Source organism: Schistocerca gregaria, chromosome 10, assembly GCF_023897955.1.
Source record: "Schistocerca gregaria isolate iqSchGreg1 chromosome 10, iqSchGreg1.2, whole genome shotgun sequence".
In the NCBI taxonomy this organism is placed as follows: Eukaryota; Metazoa; Arthropoda; class Insecta; order Orthoptera; family Acrididae; genus Schistocerca; species Schistocerca gregaria.
The window spans coordinates 38,659,628-38,684,318 of NC_064929.1; the positions used below are offsets into that span (position 1 = coordinate 38,659,628).

The following is a 24,691-nucleotide window of genomic DNA, read 5'->3' on the forward strand; positions in this document are numbered from 1 at the left end:
TGTGGAACGAAAACACAATTCCTCAGGGGCGTGAGCGTTTCGATATGAGTCGTATGTAAGTTGTGCTTGGTCGTCAGTGACCGTGTGGCCTAATGGATAAGGCGTCGGACTACGGATCCGAAGATTGCAGGTTCGAATCCTGTCACGGTCGCGTTTTCCAGTTCTGAAAAAGAAACATACCGTTTTAAAGTAGAAATTGAGCAGTACGAAACCGTCTGAATGTTGCTGTTGACCATTCTGTGCTTGGAGATGGTCTTTAGCCTGAAACACACACAACAAGACCGGTGTTAACTAGCGAAATGGTCGGCAGAGTGCCCTCACCGCGAGTTTTGACTGGTACTTGCACATCTAAAACAACGTCGGAAAGTAACTCGTTCGGCTTTTGAGTCACATCAAGTATGTGTGTTAATTTTGACGCCGCAAGCTCTGCAGATTGTCATGCAATTCCTTTACCTCTCAGAAATGATTATGAAATAAAAGTGAAGAACGTGACGAGTGTGACGTTAGGAAAACATTAGGCAGCATGGAGAGATACTGTATGGGACCACCCAACCCAAACGAGTACAGTGTGATCTGCTACCCAGCAGGTATCCGACGAGGCAGCACGGCTAGCTCAGTCGGTAGAGCATGAGACTCTTATTCACAGGGTCGTGGGTTCGAGCCCTACGCTGGGCGGAACGGAATTTTTTTTTCCGCTGCAGATGTAAATTACCGATTTTCTGATTAACGTGGTGTAATGGAAATAGCAACTTTAAAATTTGCCTACGTCTCCATCAGTCGCAAGAAAACTGTATTTGAAGGTGAAGGTGATTTTGTAGACATGTGTGAAACTCATGTTCTGAAGTGCAGGTGGTTTTGTTTGGAGAGAACATCGGCTACGTGTCAGATGTGTAACCAAGCAGTAATGGGTCGCCATAGCTGCAAATATTAGTAGAAAATATGAAGTGTTGTCAGCTGAAGTCTGATGATTCAGACGACCGTACGGACGAAGTACGCAAAAGTGCCGCTAGGCGGCGCCTGTTTAGCTCAGTGGTAGAGCATTGGTCTAGTAAACCAGGTTTCGTGAGTTCCATCCTCACAGGAGGAAGACGAATCTTGGAAATCAGTTGCGTATCGTGGCCGTATAGCAAACAGTATCTGTGATGAGGAACAATTAGCGACAGGCGTATTATTAAGAATTACTCTCAGATGGGATTAAGGCAAATGGCGCAGATAAAGCATTTGCCAAAGCAGTACGGCATTCTTCGGCGGACCTCGGAAGAGTTCCGCCCTTCGATACCTTGCAGAGTACTGCTACGTATCGAAGTGTTAGGGCTTCGCAGAAGTCGCAGTCGCAGTCGCAGTCGCAGTCGCAGTCGCAGTCGCAGTTCCGGAACCGCCAGCAGCAGCAGCAGCAGCAGCAGCAGTTTCCAGTGCCGCCAGTTTTGCAGTAGCAGTCGTCGCCGGACCCAGCCGCAGCTTCCGGACCCAGCCGCCGCCGCCGCCGCCGCCGCCGCAGCTTCCGGCCCCCGCCGCCGCCGCCGCCGCCGCCGCCGCCGCAGCTTCCGGCCCCCGCCGCCGCCGCCGCCGCCGCCGCCGCCAGGACCCAGTGCTTCGTCTTCCTCTCCTGCTTTCGTTGTCGTCGCTATTCTCGTCTTCGTCTTTGCCTTCATCCTTTCGCTCCTCGACGTCTCTCATCTGTCATCTGTAATCTGTTCCTGACTTTGTCCCTTGTCTGTCCCCATTCTTCTTTTCTGTGTTTCCAGTTTTCCTTACTGCCATCATGACCACCCCCACCACCACCGCCACTACCACCGCCATCGTCTATACGACGCCCTCCCTCGCTGCCACTACTCTTACTTGGTGTGCTCAGTCGCCCCCGTCCTACTATATCCCGCCCCTCCTCACCCTTCCCACCCCAGCTCCCTTTGTCGCCCCATCCCCTGCTCCTTCTCCCCAAGCCTCCACACACGACCCCTTTCCCCCACTCCCCCACACCACTCATGCGGCCCCTGCCAGGGTTGTGTCTCGTCGGGCTACGACCCATGCCGCACCATCGCCGGCGCCAGCACCACCACCTGCAGCAGCGCCACAACCAGCAGCAGCACCAACAGCAGCACCAACAGCAGCACCAGCACCAGCACCGACACCGGGACCTGCCGCTTCCCGTCATCTCCCCGTCACTCCTGTGCCCCACACCTCCTCCCATCCTGTCCCCGCTGTTAAGCGTCCCAGTGGCACCCCCGCCTCCTCTGCACCCAAGAAGTCCCAGCATCTTCCCCCTCCCCCACCCCTAGATGCCATGGATGTCTCCCCTCCAGCCCCCTCTACTTCCTCTTCTAACTCCCCCTCCTACAAGTATCTCCTCTCCCGTCCTGATCCCTCTCTCCTGGAGGCCCGCAACCTGACCTTGCTCCTCCGCCAATACTTCCCTGCAGCCCCCATCTCCCTTCTTACCCCCCGTAGGGACTCTGTCTTGATCACCTCCCCAAGCCCTACCCTACACTCCGACATCCTCTCCCGAATTCCTCTCACCCGATTTGGACCTAATGCCTCCCTTGCCCCTGCTCCTTCCCCTTCCTCCCCCCGTCAACCCCAACCCCCACGTCGCCCGCCGACCCTCACCGCCGTGATCACTCGGCTTAGCCCGACGATCACGGAGGAAGAGGTGCTGGCGGAGTTGAAGGCCCACCCGTACCTGGAGGTGCGAGCTGTTCGCCGCATTTTCAACTCTGCGGGCCCCACTCGCCTTATGCGAGTTTTCTCCGAACACGCTCCCTCCATCGACCATCTCCTTAAGGAGGGTGCCCTCCTCTTCCACCGCCGGTATAAGGTTGACCCCTCCCGCTCCCCACCACAATCCATTCGCTGCCAGAGGTGTCTGCGTTATAACGCACACCCAACATCAGAGTGCCGCGAGGCCCCAGTCTGCCCGCATTGTAAGCAAGCGCACTTCCTCCGGCAGTGCCCCAACCTTCAGTCTCCTCCCTCCTGCAATACCTGCAACCTCCAACACCCTACCTACTCCCAGAAATGCAAGGCTCGACCTCCTCCATCCGCTCCTGAACTCACTGTTCCTCTCCGCCCTTTGGATGACCCCACCCCTCCTGGCAATTCCCTCCGTCCTCCCCCCACCGCAGAGGACATCATCAGGTTCGTCACAATAGTGCTCCAGAACGTCCATCCCTTTCAGCGTCCCCACACCCTCCACCAGATTTCCCTCGCTGCCCGTTCCGTGTTCCACCTCAACACCTACGCCACCTATTCCCACAACCAGGCCCATTTCACCTTCTCCCGTCTCGACACCCTCGTTTAAATTCCCATTATGGCACGACAGCACCGTATCCTGTTCAATAACATCCGCTCCCTTCCCACCAACAAGCACCTCCTTATGCATACCCTTACGACCCACCGTGTGGATGCCTTCCTTCTGAACGAAACCTTTCTTCAGCCCCACCACACCGTCCACACCTCGCCCTACCTCCTTCACCGGTCTGACAATCCACTCCAGATAGCGCGTGGCGGAGTTGCCATTGGCCACCACCGCCAGATCCCTGTCCGGCTCCAACCCCTCCTTCCTGACCCCACAGAACACTTGATCCTTAGTCTCTTCTTCCCCGGCCTTACCCTTACCTGTGCCACCATCTATGTCCGCCCCGCTGCACCTATTCCTTTCGACTTCCTTTCCCACATCGACCGTACCTTCTCCTCCTACGTGATCGCCGCCGACCTTAACATCCATAGTCGTTCTGCCGCCCAGTTACGGCGGTGGCATCGGTTCCTTGCCACCCTCCAAGGCGACGTCCTTCCAATTCCCCAACACACCCGCCCTGAATCCAATACCACTCCCGATGTCGTCCTAGCCTCCCCCACCCTGCTTGGCCGCATAGCGGTGGACGTCCTTGATCCCATTGGCAGTGACCATCTCCCTGTCCTCCTCACTGTATCAGACGGTCGTCGCCCCCGTCCCGACCCGCGCCATGACCCTCCCCCGAAATATGTCCATGACTACTCCCGTGCCAACTGGAATGCCTACCGGGACTCCCTTGCTCTCCAGGTCGATAGCCACCCCCTCACCTACCACCAACCTGATGACGTTACCCGTGCTGCCTCCTTTCTCCAGCAGACCTTGTCTGAGGCCGTGGAGGCCCACGTCCCTACCATTGCCATCCATCCGCACCGCCCCACCTTACCCCCACAGGCCGTCCTTCTCCTGCGTGAATCCCGCCGGCTCTACCGTGCCTTCCTTCACACACGTGACCAGGACACACTACGACGCCACCGGCAACTACAGCGACACATCAGGAACTTACTCACGGCAAAGAAACGCCGGGACTGGCGACAGACATGCACCCGTCTTAATGCCACCTTACCTATCAACTCGTCCAAGTACTGGTCAGCCTTCCGCCGCCTTACCGGATCTAAACCCTCTCCCTACTACCCTCTCCTTCATGATGACCACCCCTTCCCTGATGCCCTTAGTAAGGCCAACCATTTCGCCTCCTACCTCTCCGATATCCTTACCATCCCTGACGATCCCCAGTTCGATTATTCCCTCTTTCCTGATGTCCGTGATCGAACTGATACCTCTGTCCCCCCGCTTGCTCCTGGCTTCCAGTACTTGGACAACATCACACACACAGAACTCAATACCCCAATCACCACTCAAGATATCATTGCTACACTTCGCCCTAAACGCAACACTGCTCCCGGTCACGATCGTGTTACTTACCGTCACCTCCGTGAAGCTCCTGCCTCCTTCCTCTCCACATTGGCCAGGCTCTACAATGTGGTCCTGTCCACCGGCTACTACCCCGACCTGTGGAAAACCTCCCGGATCCTGATGTTCCTCAAGCCCGACAAACCGCCTTCCGCTGTCTCCTCCTACCGTCCCATCAGCCTTACCTCGGTCTTCAGCAAGGTCCTGGAATCCATTCTTACCCGCCGCCTACACAAGCACCTTCACCAACACCGCCTCCTCCCCCCTACCCAATGTGGCTTTCGGCCGTCCTTCTCAGCCGATGACCTCCTCCTTCACCTCACTCACCTCCTCTCCGAACAACTCAATTCCCGTCGTTCCGCCATCTTCCTTTCCCTCGACCTCGAACGCGCATATGACCGTGTGTGGCATTCCGGTCTCCTTTTCAAGCTCCAAACCTTTGCTCTTCCTCTCAACTATGTCCGTCTGGTCGCTTCCTTCCTTTCCCACCGTCCTTCCTATGTCACCATCCACAACACTGATTCCTACACCTTCTACCCCTCCGCCGGTGTGCCCCAAGGTTCCGTCCTTTCCCCTCTTCTCTACCTCCTTTACACGGCAGACATGCCTCCACCTGCACCTCCCCTACACCTTCTCCAGTACGCCGATGACACTGCCTTCCTTGCCCTCGCTCCCACCCTGCAACGCTCCCAGCACCTTCTCCAATCCTATCTTGACCGGTTCACCACTTGGTGTAACCAGTGGTTGCTCAAGGTCAATCCTTCCAAGACCCAGGCGATCATTGTAGGCAAAACCACTCGTTCCTTCCGTCTCCTTGATTTCTATCTTACTATTTATGGCCGTCCCATCACCCTCACACCTACTCTCAAGTACCTTGGTGTCACCCTCGACCGTCGCCTCTCCTGGAACCCACATCTCCGGACGATCCAAGCCAAGGCACGCTCCCGCCTCCGCCTCCTTAAGCTCCTTTCTGGCCGTACATGGGGTCTGGACCCTTCCACCATCCTCTACACCTACAAGTCCCTCATCCGTCCTATCCTTTGCTATGCTCATCCCGCCTGGATCTCTGCCCCTCCTACCTTCTACAAGTCCATTCAGATCCTAGAACGCCATGCGCTCCGCCTCGCCTATCGCATCCGTCTCCCTTCCCCCACGCGGATCCTCTATGACCTGATTCCCTTCCCGCACCTCCTCCTTTTCCTCGAACGGTTACGGATCCTCTACACCTCCCGCAAGCTTGATCCTCCACACCCTCTTGTCTCTCCCATCCTCTCCCACCCCAACCCGCTGCCGCGCCTGCATTCCTATATCCCACCTGCTCTCCATCTTTACACCCTCCACACCCTCTCCCTCGGTGGCTTCCGTCAACTCCCCCTCCCTGATGATGCCCTCCTCCCCTCCATCTACCCCTCCTACCAACTTTGAGCCTTACCTTCCCTCTCCTCTCCTTTTCCTGTGGGCACCCTCTCTCCCTTCTCTCCCTCCCTCCCCTCCCCTTTCTCCTTGGGCTTCCACTCCCCCTACCCTCCCCCTTCTCCTCCATCCCTCTCCTCCACTGGCCTCTTCCCCTCCCCCTCTCTCTCCTCTTCCCCACACCTTTTCCCCTTGGCAGGCCACGACTCTGCTGTCTTCCATCAGTTACTTTCATCGTCCTACGCCGAAGACCATCGCATGTGTTTGTGCCTCGACTCTCCTGCAGTGTGTTTGTGTTTCGTCGTTTGTGCTCCGCTGGTTCACGTGTGGCCATCTGCCATCTGCGTTTGTGCACCGTGTTTCTCCGCTTTTATCCATTGTGCTACGCACGTGACCGACTCCGTTTTAACTCTGTTTTGTCTACTGTTTGTACCCCGCCGTCTTGATTGTTTTTATATCTCACTCATCTCTGTTCTGTGTATACTCTGAGGCCGAAGAGCGGCATACTTGGTCCGCTGCCGGCCTACCTGTTTGTCACAGGTATTAAAATCACAATAAAGGAAAAAAAAAAAAAAAAAAAACAGTACGGCATAAGGTGGGACGAGGCAGTCTGAATTACATTCTATAGATGTACTTCTCACAAATCTCAGAGCCTCTCGCGGTCGTCGTCGTCGTCGTCGTCGTCGTCATCGTCGCCGCCGCCGCCGCTTCTGCAGAAGTAGCAAATTGCCATTGTAGCAAATGCGGCGAGGGACACCCTGCCATCGATTCCGAATGCTCAAAGTGTGTGGTCTTGTTTTCCTGTCTATGTTTGGTCGGTATCGTAAGAGGTTGAATGTAACGAATGGGCGAGAAACAGTAAGGGGCAGCGGCTGTGTGGAACGAAAACACAATTCCTCAGGATCGTGAGTGTTTCGAGATGAGTCGTATATAAATTGTACCTGGTCGTCAGTGAAAGTGTGGCGTAATATATAAGGCGTCGGACTTCGGATCCGAAAATTGCAGGTTCGAATTCTGTCACGGTCGTGTTTTTCCAGTTCTGAAAAACAAACATACCGTTTTAATGTAGCAATTGAGCAGTACGAAACCGTCTGAATGTTGCTGTTGACCATTCTGTGCTTGGAGATTGTCTTGAGCCTGAAACACACAACAAGACCGGTGTTAACTAGCGAAATGGTCGGCAGAGTGCCCTCACCGCGAGTTTTGACTAGCACTTGCACATCTAAAACAACGTCGGAAAGTAACTCGTTCGGCTTTTGAGTCACATCAAGTATGTGTGTTAATTTTGACGCCGCAAGCTCTGCAGATTGTCATGCAATTCCTTTACCTCTCAGAAATGATTATGAAATAAAAGTGAAGTACGTGACGAGTGTGACGTTAGGAAAACATTAGGCAGCATGGAGAGATTCTGTATGGGACCACCCAACCCAAACGAGTACAGTGTGATCTGCTACCCAGCAGGTGTCCAACGAGGCAGCACGGCTAGCTCAGTCGGTAGAGCATGAGACTATTATTCACAGGGTCGTGGGTTCGAGCCCTACGCTGGGCGGAACGGAATTTTTTTCCGCTGCAGATGTAAATTAACGTTTTTCTGATTAACGTGATGTAATGGAAATAGCAACTTTAAAATTTGCCTACGTCTCCATCAGTCGCAAGAAAACTGTATTTGAAGGTGAAGGTGATTTTGTAGACATGTGTGAAAGTCATGTTCTGTAGTGCAGGTGGTTTTGTTTGGAGAGAACATCGGCTACGTGTCAGATGTGTAGCCAAGCAGTAATGGGTCGCCATAGCTGCAAATATTAGTCGAAAATATGAAGTGTTGTCAGCTGAAGTCTGATGATTCAGACGACCGTACGGACGAAGTACACAAAAGTGCCACTAGGCGGCGCCTGTTTAGCTCAGTGGTAGAGCATTGGTCTAGTAAACCAGGGTTCGTGAGTTCCATCCTCACAGGAGGAAGACGAATCTGGGAAATCAGTTGCGTATCGTGGCCGTATAGCAAACAGTATCTGTGATGAGGAACCATTAGCGACAGGCGTATTATTAAGAATTACTCTCAGATGTGATTAAGGCAAATGGCGCAGATAAAGCATTTGCCAAAGCAGTACGGCATAAGGTGGGACGAGGCAGTTTGAATTACATTCTATAGATGTACTTCTCACAAATCTCAGAGCCTCTCGTGGTCGTCGTCGTCGTCGCCGCCGCCGCTTCTGCAGAAGTAGCAAATTGCCATTGTAGCAAATGCGGCGAGGGACACCCTGCCATCGATTCCGAATGCTCAAAGTGTGTGGTCTTGTTTTCCTGTCTATGTTTGGTCGGTCTCGTAAGAGGTTGAATGTAACGAATGGGCGGGAAAGAGTAAGGGGCAGCGGCTGTGTGGAACGAAAACACAATTCCTCAGGAGCGTGAGCGTTTCGATATGAGTCGTATATAAGTTGTACTTGGTCGTCAGTGACCGTGTGGCCTAATGGATAAGGCGTCGGACATCGGATCCGAAGATTGCAGGTTCGAATCCTGTCACGGTCGCGTTTTCCAGTTCTGAAAAAGAAACATACCGTTTTAAAGTAGAAATTGAGCAGTACGAAACCGTCTGAATGTTGCTGTTGACCATTCTGTGCTTGGAGATGGTCTTTAGCCTGAAACACACACAACAAGACCGGTGTTAACTAGCGAAATGGTCGGCAGAGTGCCCTCACCGCGAGTTTTGACTAGCACTTGCACATCTAAAACAACGTCGGAAAGTAACTCGTTCGGCTTTTGAGTCACATCAAGTATGTGTGTTAATTTTGACGCCGCAAGCTCTGCAGATTGTCATGCAATTCCTTTACCTCTCAGAAATGATTATGAAATAAAAGTGAAGAACGTGACGAGTGTGACGTTAGGAAAACATTAGGCAGCATGGAGAGATACTGTATGGGACCACCCAACCCAAACGAGTACAGTGTGATCTGCTACCCAGCAGGTATCCAACGAGGCAGCACGGCTAGCTCAGTCGGTAGAGCATGAGACTCTTATTCACAGGGTCGTGGGTTCGAGCCCTACGCTGGGCGGAACGGAATTTTTTTCCGCTGCAGATTTAAATTACCGATTTTCTGATTAACGTGGTGTAATGGAAATAGCAACTTTAAAATTTGCCTACGTCTCCATCAGTCGCAAGAAAACTGTATTTGAAGGTGAAGGTGATTTTGTAGACATGTGTGAAACTCATGTTCTGAAGTGCAGGTGGTTTTGTTTGGAGAGAACATCGGCTACGTGTCAGATGTGTAGCCAAGCAGTAATGGGTCGCCATAGCTGCAAATATTAGTAGAAAATATGAAGTGTTGTCAGCTCAAGTCTGATGATTCAGACGACCGTACGGACGAAGTACGCAAAAGTGCCGCTAGGCGGCGCCTGTTTAGCTCAGTGGTAGAGCATTGGTCTAGTAAACCACGTTTCGTGAGTTCCATCCTCACAGGAGGAAGACGAATCTTGGAAATCAGTTGCGTATCGTGGCCGTATAGCAAACAGTATCTGTGATGAGGAACAATTAGCGACAGGCGTATTATTAAGAATTACTCTCAGATGGGAATAAGGCGAATGGCGCAGATAAAGCATTTGCCAAAACAGTACGGCATAAGGTGGGACGAGGCAGTCTGAATTACATTCTATAGATGTACTTCTCACAAATCTCAGAGCCTCTCGCGGTCGTCGTCGTCGTCGTCGTCGTCGTCGTCGTCGTCGTCGTCGTCGTCGCCGCCGCCGCCGCTTCTACAGAAGTAGCAAATTGCCATTGTAGCAAATGCGGCGAGGGACACCCTGCCATCGATTCCGAATGCTCAAAGTGTGTGGTCTTGTTTTCCTGTCTATGTTTGGTCGGTCTCGTAAGAGGTTGAATGTAACGAATGGGCGGGAAGGAGTAAGGGGCAGCGGCTGTGTGGAACGAAAACACAATTCCTCAGGGGCGTGAGCGTTTCGATATGAGTCGTATGTAAGTTGTGCTTGGTCGTCAGTGACCGTGTGGCCTAATGGATAAGGCGTCGGACTACGGATCCGAAGATTGCAGGTTCGAATCCTGTCACGGTCGAGTTTTCCAGTTCTGAAAAAGAAACATACCGTTTTAAAGTAGAAATTGAGCAGTACGAAACCGTCTGAATGTTGCTGTTGACCATTCTGTGCTTGGAGATGGTCTTTAGCCTGAAACACACACAACAAGACCGGTGTTAACTAGCGAAATGGTCGGCAGAGTGCCCTCACCGCGAGTTTTGACTGGTACTTGCACATCTAAAACAACGTCGGAAAGTAACTCGTTCGGCTTTTGAGTCACATAAAGTATGTGTGTTAATTTTGACGCCGCAAACTCTGTAGATTGTCATGCAATTCCTTTACCTCTCAGAAATGATTATGAAATAAAAGTGAAGAACGTGACGAGTGTGACGTTAGGAAAACATTAGGCAGCATGGAGAGATACTGTATGGGACCACCCAACCCGAACGAGTACAGTGTGATCTGCTACCCAGCAGGTATCCAACGATGCAGCACGGCTAGCTCAGTCGGTAGAGCATGAGACTCTTATTCACAGGGTCGTGGGTTCGAGCCCTACGCTGGGCGGAACGGAATTTTTTTCCGCTGCAGATGTAAATTACCGATTTTCTGATTAACGTGGTGTAATGGAAATAGCAACTTTAAAATTTGCCTACGTCTCCATCAGTCGCAAGAAAACTGTATTTGAAGGTGAAGGTGATTTTGTAGACATGTGTGAAACTCATGTTCTGAAGTGCAGGTGGTTTTGTTTGGAGAGAACATCGGCTACGTGTCAGATGTGTAGCCAAGCAGTAATGGGTCGCCATAGCTGCAAATATTAGTAGAAAATATGAAGTGTTGTCAGCTCAAGTCTGATGATTCAGACGACCGTACGGACGAAGTACGCAAAAGTGCCGCTAGGCGGCGCCTGTTTAGCTCAGTGGTAGAGCATTGGTCTAGTAAACCAGGTTTCGTGAGTTCCATCCTCACAGGAGGAAGACGAATCTTGGAAATCAGTTGCGTATCGTGGCCGTATAGCAAACAGTATCTGTGATGAGGAACAATTAGCGACAGGCGTATTATTAAGAATTACTCTCAGATGGGATTAAGGCGAATGGCGCAGATAAAGCATTTGCCAAAGCAGTACGGCATAAGGTGGGACGAGGCAGTCTGAATTACGTTCTATAGATGTACTTCTCACAAATCTCAGAGCCTCTCGCGGTCGTCGTCGTCGTCGTCGTCGTCGTCGTCGTCGTCGTCGTCGTCGTCGTCGTCGTCGTCGCCGCCGCCGCTTCTGCAGAAGTAGCAAATTGCCATTGTAGCAAATGCGGCGAGGGACACCCTGCCATCGATTCCGAATGCTCAAAGTGTGTGGTCTTGTTTTCCTGTCTATGTTTGGTCGGTATCGTAAGAGGTTGAATGTAACGAATGGGCGAGAAACAGTAAGGGGCAGCGGCTGTGTGGAACGAAAACACAATTCCTCAGGATCGTGAGTGTTTCGAGATGAGTCGTATATAAATTGTACCTGGTCTTCAGTGAAAGTGTGGCGTAATATATAAGGCGTCGGACTTCGGATCCGAAAATTGCAGGTTCGAATTCTGTCACGGTCGTGTTTTTCCAGTTCTGAAAAACAAACATACCGTTTTAATGTAGCAATTGAGCAGTACGAAACCGTCTGAATGTTGCTGTTGACCATTCTGTGCTTGGAGATTGTCTTGAGCCTGAAACACACAACAAGACCGGTGTTAACTAGCGAAATGGTCGGCAGAGTGCCCTCACCGCGAGTTTTGACTAGCACTTGCACATCTAAAACAACGTCGGAAAGTAACTCGTTCGGCTTTTGAGTCACATCAAGTATGTGTGTTAATTTTGACGCCGCAAGCTCTGCAGATTGTCATGCAATTCCTTTACCTCTCAGAAATGATTATGAAATAAAAGTGAAGTACGTGACGAGTGTGACGTTAGGAAAACATTAGGCAGAATGGAGAGATTCTGTATGGGACCACCCAACCCAAACGAGTACAGTGTGATCTGCTACCCAGCAGTTATCCAACGAGGCAGCACGGCTAGCTCAGTCGGAAGTCGAGGCGCGGCCGTCGTGCAGGTCGGACGTGCCTGGAGCGTTGTTTACATGCTCAGCTGCGGCCTGCGGTGCGGCACGTGGTGAGTCGAGGGCCGTTGCGGCGCGCAAACATCTTGTTTGTAACGAATAGAACCTAACATGGATCACCCAGAGCGGAAAGATACTTTGAAGTTTATGTTTGATGGAAGTTTTTCTCGACCGAAATATTACGAAGTCGAACGATTTCTCGATGAAGACGTAAAATTGCCTCCCACCGATATCATTGGTATCCATTTGTCTATTGTCAGTAGCACAGTTTATATCAAATTGCGTGACCCAGAATTGTGCGACAAAATCATCGATTCATGTGGCGGTACCTATAAATTTCGACACAGTGACGGGAATGTTGGTGAGGTGACTGTTGTCCACGCTGGTCTTGGTATTCGTACCGTCAGGATTTTCGAGTTGCCTTTTGAAATCTCGGCCGAACAAATTAATGCTTCTATTAAGTCCTACGGCAAAATTATCAGTAACATTGCCGAAAAGTGGGCCTCGTTCCATAAGTACCCTGTTTTGAACGGTGTGCGGCAAATTAAGATCGAATTGCAACGGCATATTCCGTCCTACCTAACGATTTGTGGATATAGGGCGATAATCATATATGAGGGACAGCCTCGTACATGTTCAGGCTGTAATTCCACGGGACACGTCCGGGCACAGTGCATCCAACGACGTGTAACGCAGCTGCCTGCGGGTGAACTGGGCCCTCCCCCGCAACCGACAATATTACCGACTACTTATGTAGCGGCGGTCCGTGCAAATACACCCACTGCGTCGGCTGCGGAAGTCGGACTTAGTGTGGCAGATGTTACGAATGACGGAGATGTACCTATGGAAATCTCTACCGCTCAGGAAGCCTTGCCGGTCGCTGGCTTACTAGCCGCGGTGCCCTGTGACGACTCACGTGAGGAAGCCAGGGTTGACGTTGTGGAGGCGGCCACTACCGCCACTGACAGCCAGCAAGAGACAGAGGCTCTTCCTCTTCCTTTAAAGAATGCGGAAGCCTCTGTCAGTGGGTCCTCCCCGAAAAAGCACAAGAAACGTCGGATCGCTCGTCCGGCGGCAGCTCAATCGGCACCTCCCTTGCGTGAAAAGGCCAAACACGCGGGCCGCATGATCTGCGATGACACTTCGGGGACCGAAGATTATCTTCCGTCGTTGGCCTCACCCATGAATATTGACGATGATGTATCCAACCTTGACACGGGGAGGGCACATATTAGTGCACCACCGCGGACGGCCCAAGTTGCAGATGTGCAGGGTGACGGCCCGCAATGCGGTTCCGGAACTGCTGCAGCAGGCGCGACGACGGCTGTGCCTGTCGATAATTGGGCGGATGATATTGAAGATATGACTGGCAATCCCGAGCGTGAAGAACCGATGGCAACTGGTGATACGCTGCTTACGTCTCGGCGCAATGCAGCGTCCACGGACGGCGACGTCTAGACTTATACGACCTCCGAAGCGGACGACTGATGAAGGGATAAAAATCGTACCTGTTTTCATCTGCAGATGACCACTCATCCCACATTGCTCCGTTCACGACAATCCTATAAGATTTCTACCATAAATGTTAACCGCATTGTCTCTCAAGCAAAAATCCACAGCCTTCGACATTATTTACGGGCCGCTGATATAGACATTCTGTTCGTACAGGAAGCACTGACTCCACTCCTAGCCGACGTACCCGGTTACGACGCCATTGTCAATATAGGGACGGAGGCAGGTACGATCATTCTGTATCGGGAAGGCATTGAATGTTCTTGTTTGTCCATGTTACCTACCGGACGAGGCATTGCCGCACAGTTCCATGATGTACTCCTTCTTAATGTGTACGCCCCTTCCGGTTCCAACGCGCGAGCGGCGAGGAGGGAGTTTTACACGGGAGAGATAGCGAATCTAATCACCGACTTGCGTCTGCGTATTATTATGGGTGGTGACTTTAACTGCGTATTGCGCCGCACCGATCAAACGCCGAACTTTAACTTCAGCCAGGAACTGCTAACACTGGTTACAGAATTGCAGTCAGTCGACACGTGGGCGACCTTACACCCAGATGAAGTTGCCTTTACTCACTTTACGCAGACATCTTCCAGCAGGTTAGATCGCATATATGTGCAACGCGGTCTTTTAGCCGACGTGGGAACTTGCGAATATTGGCCCGTTAATTTCAGTGACCATATCGCTTACCACATCGTCTTTAATCACTCACCGCAGAAAGTTTATAGAGGCTTCGGACGATGGCAACTCAACTGTCGCCTCTTACAAGACGCCACTTTAGAGCGTGAGATCCGGTCAGTTTGGCACTCCGTAACATCAAGCAGGCCCACGTATTCCACGTGGATTGATTGGTGGACGCTTCATGCAAAGGGGAAACTCATTACTTGCATCAAGCACCATGCCCGGATTCGCGCTCGCGATGAGAAGGAAATCACTGAATTCTATTTCTGTGCCCTGCGAGAATTGTACCGGGATTATCATCAGGTGCCTAATAACATCACGCACGTACGCAGACTCCAAGCCAAGATTACATCCTTGACGGGCTGCACCGCCGTCGGCCACCAGATTCGAGCACGTGACTCCACAAACTTGCCGCAACAGCAGACGTCAGTCCATCATATCGTCCAACAGTTACGTGCAGCGCGTAGGAAACTTATTCATAAGTTGCAGGATGCAGACGGTGCTTGTTATACCCTACAGCGAGACATCAAAAACCATGTTACCAACCACTTTGCTGCACTTTACACCTGTGCTGGTGTACCACATGAGAAAGTGCGAGAATGGTATCATTCTGGACCCCCGCCGTACTGCATTACCGACGACCTCAATCGGGACCTGCTTGCTCCCTTTACCAAAGAAGAACTGAAGGATGCCCTGCTTGCTGCGCCACGAAATAAATCTCCGGGCACGGACGGGCTCTCTGTCGAGTTTTACGTCAAATATTGGCCTATATTAGGGGACGAACTCACAGAGATGTACAATGAAGTACTACGTGGGATTGCTCTACCCCCAGCCTTCACAGAAGGGTTAACTGTTTTAATACCTAAGACGCCGACGCCGACCACCACCAAAGATCTGCGGCCCATTACTCTGCTCAATGCCGACTTTAAGCTTCTGACGCGCGCCCTCAATGCCCGATTACGGCAGCTGTTACCCTATCTTCTGGGACCATACCAAATGAGTGCGATCCGTGGTCGGTCGCTGTCCACCATTTTGGCGCTATATCGGGATCTCGTCTCCCTCACCTGGGCCACCCGTACTCCTATGGCCACAGCATTTCTTGACTTCGATAAGGCTTACGATCGAGCTGACTATCACTATCTCAGCGGCGTGATGGAATCAATGGGCTTCAGTCTTAATTTTATCCACCTCATCAACAACTGTATCAGTGGTACCCGTACACGCTTCCTGATCAATAATACATTGACGGAGTACGTCCAGCTCTCACGGGGTATCAAGCAAGGCTGTCCACTTTCAACGACGCTCTATGCGATCCTCATGGAACCCTTGTTGCGCCATCTACATCATAGCCTCCCTGGATTCCAGTTTTATGGTATCAAGTCTGTGGTCCAAGCTTACGCAGACGATGTCAGCGTGCTTCTTAACGACGTTCGCGATGTCACCGCAGCGAAACGCATTCTTGAGGAATTCCAAAGAGATAGTGGTGCCATGTTAAACGTCAATAAATCCGCCGCCTTAACGCTTGGTCAAGAACGACCTATCACAGGCGAAGCTTGGCTGCCCTGTGTACAGACTAGAAAACACCTTGGTCTCTACGTTACGGCCCGGCCTCTGGACATGTCTCACAAAAATTGGATACCCAAAATTCAGGCGATAAAAGCACTCCTGCGCGACCAGAACATGCGACACCTCGATCGTCTGCAGCGAGCCTTTTTCGTCAACTCTTATGCCCTCTCCAAATTACAATTTGTTGCCGCCGTCCTACCTATGCCACCCACAGTAGCAAGATCACTCCTAGCGGCGGCCGCCTGGTACGTCTGGAAGCTCAATATTTTTAAGGTTTCCTTCACCACGACAGCACTGCCATGCGATATGGGAGGCCTTGGCTTGAAAAACCCCGGCATTCATGCCCTAGCCCTGTATCTGAAACGCTCATGGCAGATACTCACCGCCAGCGAGGACACCGTCACGAAGCGGCTCTATCAACTGTCCCGCCCCCGCAATATATCTCCGCCTGTGGACATTGGCCACGTCGGCCCGCACTTTCAGCATATAGCACTGTATTACCTTGAAAGTAGCTATCTCGACGACGAGCTTTTCAAGAAGCCGACGGTAAAACTGTACCGCCACTTACTTCGGCCATCACTGCCTGGGCCCTTGGAAAAGAAGTATCCGGCTTGCAATTGGTCCCTCGTTTGGGCTAACATCCATAATCCAACGCTTCCGACAGATGTCCGCTCCAAATGGTATGACGTGGTCGCTGACACTATTCCGACGAAAGAAAAGCGGCACAGGATTAATCTTGCACCCAGTCCCTACTGCGACTTGTGCCACATGGTTGAGACTATTGCACATCTGTTTGTCTGCAAGGATCAAGTGCACATCTGGAATTGGACGCGCAAAAAACTCGCTGTGCTCAACCGGACTGCGCCTCATGCGATTCAGATCCACGACATTCTGCGCCCGGACTACCGACTCTTCCCTGCAGCCAAACATAACAGCTACCTATGGCTTATGGGACATTTTATCCACTATATTCTGTCCGGCAGTGCGCCTAATGTCTTAGATTTTCAAGTATATCTCTCACACCAACACTGGCGCACAACCAACCAATATGGGCACCGGTATCAGTCAACATTTCAAAATTTTCTTCACATCGTCCTTGAGATGAAGTAGGACGTGGATAACATGAATATCTGTTATAACAATTCGTTTTTCCTGTACTATAGTCAAGGTTATACTCACTGCAAAGACTTAAATTTCTCTCATTGTGATTCTGAATAAAGCAACGTATGAGATCAAGAATATGTCCTTCCCAGGAGCAGTTATTTCTACGACATATTAAATTAGGTGTATTTTGCATGAAACAAAAGCGCAAAACAGACAGTAGCAACGAGCAAAGAAGATGGATAGAAAACAAACGAATATACAAATTACAACGAACAAAAAAAAAAAACAAAAAACAAAAAAAATGGATAAGGCAAAAAAAAAGTGGTTAAGGCGAAAAAAAAAAAAAGCGGTCTAAGGCGCTGGTTTAAGGCACCAGTCTCTAAAAAACAAAAAAAAAAAAAAAAGTCGGTAGAGCATGAGACTATTATTCACAGGGTCGTGGGTTCGAGCCCTACGCTGGGCGGAACGGAATTTTTTTCCGCTGCAGATGTAAATTACCGATTTTCTGATTAACGTGGTGTAATGGAAATAGCAACTTTAAAATTTGCCTACGTCTCCATCAGTCGCAAGAAAACTGTATTTGAAGGTGAAGGTGATTTTGTAGACATGTGTGAAACTCATGTTCTGAAGTGCAGGTGGTTTTATTTGGAGAGAACATCGGCTACGTGTCAGATGTGTAGCCAAGCAGTAATGGGTCGCCATAGCTGCAAATATTAGTAGAAAATATGAAGTGTTGTCAGCTCAAGTCTGATGATTCAGACGACCGTACGGACGAAGTACGCGAAAGTGCCGCTAGGCGGCGCCTGTTTAGCTCAGTGGTAGAGCATTGGTCTAGTAAACCAGGTTTCGTGAGTTCCATCCTCACAGGAGGAAGACGAATCTTGGAAATCAGTTGCGTATCGTGGCCGTATAGCAAACAGTATCTGTGATGAGGAACAATTAGCGACAGGCGTATTATTAAGAATTACTCTCAGATGGGATTAAGGCGAATGGCGCAGATAAAGCATTTGCCAAAACAGTACGGCATAAGGTGGGACGAGGCAGTCTGAATTACATTCTATAGATGTACTTCTCACAAATCTCAGAGCCTCTAGCGGTCGTCGTTGTCGTCGTCGTCGTCGTCGTCGTCGTCGTCGCCGCCGCCGCTTCTGCAGAAGTAGCAAATTGCCATTGTAGCAAATGCGGCGAGGGACACCCTGCCATCGATTCCGAATGCTCAAAGTGTGTGGTCTTGTTTTCCTGTCTATGTTTGGTCGGTCTCGTAAGAGGTTGAATGTAACGAATGGGCGGGAAAGAGTAAGGGGCAGCGGCTGTGTGGAACGAAAACACAATTCCTCAGGGGCGTGAGCGTTTCGATATGAGTCGTATGTAAGTTGTGCTTGGTCGTCAGTGACCGTGTGGCCGCCGGCACGGTAGCTCAGCGTGCTCGGTCAGAGGGTCAGCAGCCCTCTGTAATAAAAAAACTGAGTTGGTGGATCAACAACGAACTTAAACGGGTGTCTTACGACGTCCGCCCCGAGCAGATGCAACGAACCAAAGTGAACAAAATGAAATTAAAAAAAAAAAAAAAAAAAAAAATGTGGCCTAATGGATAAGGCGTCGGACTACGGATCCGAAGATTGCAGGTTCGAATCCTGTCACGGTCGCGTTTTCCAGTTCTGAAAAAGAAACATACCGTTTTAAAGTAGAAATTGAGCAGTACGAAACCGTCTGAATGTTGCTGTTGACCATTCTGTGCTTGGAGATGGTCTTTAGCCTGAAACACACACAACAAGACCGGTGTTAACTAGCGAAATGGTCGGCAGAGTGCCCTCACCGCGAGTTTTGACTGGTACTTGCACATCTAAAACAACGTCGGAAAGTAACTCGTTCGGCTTTTGAGTCACATCAAGTATGTGTGTTAATTTTGACGCCGCAAGCTCTGCAGATTGTCATGCAATTCCTTTACCTCTCAGAAATGATTATGAAATAAAAGTGAAGAACGTGACGAGTGTGACGTTAGGAAAACATTAGGCAGCATGGAGAGATACTGTATGGGACCACCCAACCCAAACGAGTACAGTGTGATCTGCTACCCAGCAGGTATCCAACGAGGCAGCACGGCTAGCTCAGTCGGTAGAGCATGAGACTCTTGTTCACAGGGTCGTGGGTTCGAGCCCTACGCTGGGCGGAACGGAATTTTTTTCCGCTGCAGATGTAAATTACCGATTTTCTGATTAACGTGGTATAATGGAAATAGCAACTTTAAAATTTGCCTACGTCTCCATCAGTCGCAAGAAAACTGTATTTGAAGGTGAAGGTGATTTTGTAGACATGTGTGAAACTCATGTTCTGAAGTGCAGGTGGTTTTGTTTGGAGAGAACATCGGCTACGTGTCAGATGTGTAGCCAAGCAGTAATGGGTCGCCATAGCTGCAAATATTAGTCGAAAATATGAAGTGTTGTCAGCTCAAGTCTGATGATTCAGACGACCGTACGGACGAAGTACGCAAAAGTGCCGCTAGCCGGCGCCTGTTTAGCTCAGTGGTAGAGCATTGGTCTAGTAAACCAGGTTTCGTGAGTTCCATCCTCACAGGAGGAAGACGAATCTTGGAAATCAGTTGCGTATTGTGGCCGTATAGCAAACAGTATCTGTGATGAGGAACAATTAGCGACAGGCGTATTATTAAGAATTACTCTCAGATGGGATTAAGGCGAATGGCGCAGATAAAGCATTTGCCAAAACAGTACGGCATAAGGTGGGACGAGGCAGTCTGAACTACATTCTATAAATGTACTTCTCACAAATCTCAGAGCCTCTCGCGGTCGTCGTCGTCGTCGTCGTCGCAGTCGCGGCCGCTTCTGCAGAAGTAGCAAATTGCCATTGTAGCAAATGCGGCGAGGGACACCCTGCCATCGATTCCGAATGCTCAAAGTGTGTGGTCTTGTTTTCCTGTCTATGTTTGGTCGGTCTCGTAAGAGGTTGAATGTAACGAATGGGCGGGAAAGAGTAAGGGGCAGCGGCTGTGTGGAACGAAAACACAATTCCTCAGGGGCGTGAGCGTTTCGATATGAGTCGTATGTAAGTTGTGCTTGGTCGTCAGTGACCGTGTGGCCGCCGGCACGGTAGCTCAGCGTGCTCGGTCAGAGGGTCAGCAGCCCTCTGTAATAAAAAAACTGAGTTGGTGGATCAACAACGAACTTAAACGGGTGTCTTACGACGTCCGCCCCGAGCAGATGCAACGAACCAAAGTGAACAAAATGAAATTAAAAAAAAAAAAAAAAAAAAAAATGTGGCCTAATGGATAAGGCGTCGGACTACGGATCCGAAGATTGCAGGTTCGAATCCTGTCACGGTCGCGTTTTCCAGTTCTGAAAAAGAAACATACCGTTTTAAAGTAGAAATTGAGCAGTACGAAACCGTCTGAATGTTGCTGTTGACCATTCTGTGCTTGGAGATGGTCTTTAGCCTGAAACACACACAACAAGACCGGTGTTAACTAGCGAAATGGTCGGCAGAGTGCCCTCACCGCGAGTTTTGACTGGTACTTGCACATCTAAAACAACGTCGGAAAGTAACTCGTTCGGCTTTTGAGTCACATCAAGTATGTGTGTTAATTTTGACGCCGCAAGCTCTGCAGATTGTCATGCAATTCCTTTACCTCTCAGAAATGATTATGAAATAAAAGTGAAGAACGTGACGAGTGTGACGTTAGGAAAACATTAGGCAGCATGGAGAGATACTGTATGGGACCACCCAACCCAAACGAGTACAGTGTGATCTGCTACCCAGCAGGTATCCAACGAGGCAGCACGGCTAGCTCAGTCGGTAGAGCATGAGACTCTTGTTCACAGGGTCGTGGGTTCGAGCCCTACGCTGGGCGGAACGGAATTTTTTTCCGCTGCAGATGTAAATTACCGATTTTCTGATTAACGTGGTATAATGGAAATAGCAACTTTAAAATTTGCCTACGTCTCCATCAGTCGCAAGAAAACTGTATTTGAAGGTGAAGGTGATTTTGTAGACATGTGTGAAACTCATGTTCTGAAGTGCAGGTGGTTTTGTTTGGAGAGAACATCGGCTACGTGTCAGATGTGTAGCCAAGCAGTAATGGGTCGCCATAGCTGCAAATATTAGTCGAAAATATGAAGTGTTGTCAGCTCAAGTCTGATGATTCAGACGACCGTACGGACGAAGTACGCAAAAGTGCCGCTAGCCGGCGCCTGTTTAGCTCAGTGGTAGAGCATTGGTCTAGTAAACCAGGTTTCGTGAGTTCCATCCTCACAGGAGGAAGACGAATCTTGGAAATCAGTTGCGTATTGTGGCCGTATAGCAAACAGTATCTGTGATGAGGAACAATTAGCGACAGGCGTATTATTAAGAATTACTCTCAGATGGGATTAAGGCGAATGGCGCAGATAAAGCATTTGCCAAAACAGTACGGCATAAGGTGGGACGAGGCAGTCTGAACTACATTCTATAAATGTACTTCTCACAAATCTCAGAGCCTCTCGCGGTCGTCGTCGTCGTCGTCGTCGCAGTCGCGGCCGCTTCTGCAGAAGTAGCAAATTGCCATTGTAGCAAATGCGGCGAGGGACACCCTGCCATCGATTCCGAATGCTCAAAGTGTGTGGTCTTGTTTTCCTGTCTATGTTTGGTCGGTCTCGTAAGAGGTTGAATGTAACGAATGGGCGGGAAAGAGTAAGGGGCAGCGGCTGTGTGGAACGAAAACACAATTCCTCAGGGGCGTGAGCGTTTCGATATGAGTCGTATGTAAGTTGTGCTTGGTCGTCAGTGACCGTGTGGCCGCCGGCACGGTAGCTCAGCGTGCTCGGTCAGAGGGTCAGCAGCCCTCTGTAATAAAAAAACTGAGTTGGTGGATCAACAACGAACTTAAACGGGTGTCTTACGACGTCCGCCCCGAGCAGATGCAACGAACCAAAGTGAACAAAATGAAATTAAAAAAAAAAAAAAAAAAAAAAATGTGGCCTAATGGATAAGGCGTCGGACTACGGATCCGAAGATTGCAGGTTCGAATCCTGTCACGGTCGCGTTTTCCAGTTCTGAAAAAGAAACATACCGTTTTAAAGTAGAAATTGAGCAGTACGAAACCGTCTGAATGTTGCTGTTGACCATTCTGTGCTTGGAGATGGTCTTTAGCCTGAAACACACACAACAAGACCGGTGTTAACTAGCGAAATGGTCGGCAGAGTGCCCTCACCGCGAGTTTTGACTGGTACTTGCACATCTAAAACAACGTCGGAAAGTAACTCGTTCGGCTTTTGAGTCACATCAAGTATGTGTGTTAATTTTGACGCCGCAAGCTCTGCAGATTGTCATGCAATTCCTTTACCTCTCAGAAATGATTATGAAATAAAAGTGAAGAACGTGACGAGTGTGACGTTAGGAAAACATTAGGCAGCATGGAGAGATACTGTATGGGACCACCCAACCCAAACGAGTACAGTGTGATCTGCTACCCAGCAGGTATCCAACGAGGCAGCACGGCTAGCTCAGTCGGTAGAGCATGAGACTCTTGTTCACAGGGTCGTGGGTTCGAGCCCTACGCTGGGCGGAACGGAATTTTTTTCCGCTGCAGATGTAAATTACCGATTTTCTGATTAACGTGGTATAATGGAAATAGCAACTTTAAAATTTGCCTACGTCTCCATCAGTCGCAAGAAAACTGTATTTGAAGGTGAAGGTGATTTTGTAGACATGTGTGAAACTCATGTTCTGAAGTGCAGGTGGTTTTGTTTGGAGAGAACATCGGCTACGTGTCAGATGTGTAGCCAAGCAGTAATGGGTCGCCATAGCTGCAAATATTAGTAGAAAATATGAAGTGTTGTCAGCTCAAGTCTGATGATTCAGACGACCGTACGGACGAAGTACGCAAAAGTGCCGCTAGGCGGCGCCTGTTTAGCTCAGTGGTAGAGCATTGGTCTAGTAAACCAGGTTTCGTGAGTTCCATCCTCACAGGAGGAAGACGAATCTTGGAAATCAGTTGCGTATCGTGGCCGTATAGCAAACAGTATCTGTGATGAGGAACAATTAGCGACAGTCGTATTATTAAGAATTACTCTCCGATGTGATTAAGGCGAATGACGCAGATAAAGCATTTGCCAAAGCAGAACGGCATAAGGTGGGTCGAGGCAGTCTGAATTACATTTTATAGATGTAATTCTCACAAATCTCAGAGCCACTAGCGGCCGTCGTCGTCGTAGTCGTCGTCGCCGCCGCCGCTTCTGCAGAAGTAGCAAATTGCCATTGTAGCAAATGCGGCGAGGGACAACCTGCCATCGATTCCGAATGCTCAAAGTGTGTGGTCTTGTTTTCCTGTCTATGTTTGGTCGGTATCGTAAGAGGTTGAATGTAACGAATGGGCGAGAAACAGTAAGGGGCAGCGGCCGTGTGGAACGAAAACACAATTCCTCAGGATCGTGAGTGTTTCGAGATGAGTCGTATATAAATTGTACCTGGTCGTCAGTGAAAGTGTGGCGTAATATATAAGGCGTCGGACTTCGGATCCGAAAATTGCAGGTTCGAATTCTGTCACGGTCGTGTTTTTCCAGTTCTGAAAAACAAACATACCGTTTTAATGTAGAAATTGAGCAGTACGAAACCGTCTGAATGTTGCTGTTGACCATTCTGTGCTTGGAGATTGTCTTGAGCCTGAAACACACAACAAGACCGGTGTTAACTAGCGAAATGGTCGGCAGAGTGCCCTCACCGCGAGTTTTGACTAGCACTTGCACATCTAAAACAACGTCGGAAAGTAACTCGTTCGGCTTTTGAGTCACATCAAGTATGTGTGTTACTTTTGACGCCGCAAGCTCTGCAGATTGTCATGCAATTCCTTTACCTCTCAGAAATGATTATGAAATAAAAGTGATGTACGTGACGAGTGTGACGTTAGGAAAACATTAGGCAGCATGGAGAGATTCTGTATGGGACCACCCAACCCAAACGAGTACAGTGTGATCTGCTACCCAGCAGGTATCCAACGAGGCAGCACGGCTAGCTCAGTCGGTAGAGCATGAGACTATTATTCACAGGGTCGTGGGTTCGAGCCCTACGCTGGGCGGAACGGAAATTTTTTCCGCTGCAGATGTAAATTAACGTTTTTCTGATTAACGTGATGTAATGGAAATAGCAACTTTAAAATTTGCCTACGTCTCCATCAGTCGCAAGAAAACTGTATTTGAAGGTGAAGGTGATTTTGTAGACATGTGTGAAAGTCATGTTCTGTAGTGCAGGTGGTTCTGTTTGGAGAGAACATCGGCTACGTGTCAGATGTGTAGCCAAGTAGTAATGGGTCGCCATAGCTGCAAATATTAGTCGAAAATATGAAGTGTTGTCAGCTGAAGTCTGATGATTCAGACGACCGTACGGACGAAGTACGCAAAAGTGAGGCTATCCGGCGCCTGTTTAGCTCAGTGGTAGAGAATTGGTCTAGTAAACCAGGTTTCGTGAGTTCCATCCTCACAGGAGGAAGACGAATCTGGGAAATCAGTTGCGCATCGTGGCCGTATAGCAAACAGTATCTGTGGTGAGGAACAATTAGCGACAGGCGTATTATTAAGAATTACTCTCAGATGGGATTAAAGCGAATGGCGCAGATAAAGCAT

The 24,691-nt window shown here is 49.9% G+C and overlaps 11 non-coding genes across 11 annotated transcripts; all 11 read left to right on the forward strand.

Annotated features, from left to right (window-relative positions):
- The first annotated feature begins 78 nt into the window (after positions 1 to 78).
- Trnar-acg (transfer RNA arginine (anticodon ACG)) lies at positions 79 to 151 on the forward strand. Its single transcript has one exon. It is a non-coding gene; the product is annotated as a tRNA-Arg (tRNA).
- A 451-nt stretch (positions 152 to 602) lies between these two features.
- Positions 603 to 675, forward strand: Trnak-cuu (transfer RNA lysine (anticodon CUU)). Its single transcript has one exon. It is a non-coding gene; the product is annotated as a tRNA-Lys (tRNA).
- Positions 676 to 7,588: 6,913 nt separating this feature from the next.
- Positions 7,589 to 7,661, forward strand: Trnan-auu (transfer RNA asparagine (anticodon AUU)). The gene has a single exon. It is a non-coding gene; the product is annotated as a tRNA-Asn (tRNA).
- Positions 7,662 to 8,565: 904 nt separating this feature from the next.
- On the forward strand, positions 8,566 to 8,638 carry Trnar-ucg (transfer RNA arginine (anticodon UCG)). The gene has a single exon. It is a non-coding gene; the product is annotated as a tRNA-Arg (tRNA).
- Positions 8,639 to 9,089: 451 nt separating this feature from the next.
- Trnak-cuu (transfer RNA lysine (anticodon CUU)) lies at positions 9,090 to 9,162 on the forward strand. The gene has a single exon. It is a non-coding gene; the product is annotated as a tRNA-Lys (tRNA).
- Positions 9,163 to 10,102: 940 nt separating this feature from the next.
- On the forward strand, positions 10,103 to 10,175 carry Trnar-acg (transfer RNA arginine (anticodon ACG)). Its single transcript has one exon. It is a non-coding gene; the product is annotated as a tRNA-Arg (tRNA).
- A 451-nt stretch (positions 10,176 to 10,626) lies between these two features.
- Positions 10,627 to 10,699, forward strand: Trnak-cuu (transfer RNA lysine (anticodon CUU)). Its single transcript has one exon. It is a non-coding gene; the product is annotated as a tRNA-Lys (tRNA).
- An 8,482-nt stretch (positions 10,700 to 19,181) lies between these two features.
- Trnak-cuu (transfer RNA lysine (anticodon CUU)) lies at positions 19,182 to 19,254 on the forward strand. Its single transcript has one exon. It is a non-coding gene; the product is annotated as a tRNA-Lys (tRNA).
- Positions 19,255 to 20,873: 1,619 nt separating this feature from the next.
- On the forward strand, positions 20,874 to 20,946 carry Trnak-cuu (transfer RNA lysine (anticodon CUU)). Its single transcript has one exon. It is a non-coding gene; the product is annotated as a tRNA-Lys (tRNA).
- A 1,619-nt stretch (positions 20,947 to 22,565) lies between these two features.
- Positions 22,566 to 22,638, forward strand: Trnak-cuu (transfer RNA lysine (anticodon CUU)). Its single transcript has one exon. It is a non-coding gene; the product is annotated as a tRNA-Lys (tRNA).
- Positions 22,639 to 24,074: 1,436 nt separating this feature from the next.
- On the forward strand, positions 24,075 to 24,147 carry Trnan-auu (transfer RNA asparagine (anticodon AUU)). The gene has a single exon. It is a non-coding gene; the product is annotated as a tRNA-Asn (tRNA).
- The last annotated feature ends 544 nt before the right edge of the window (positions 24,148 to 24,691 follow it).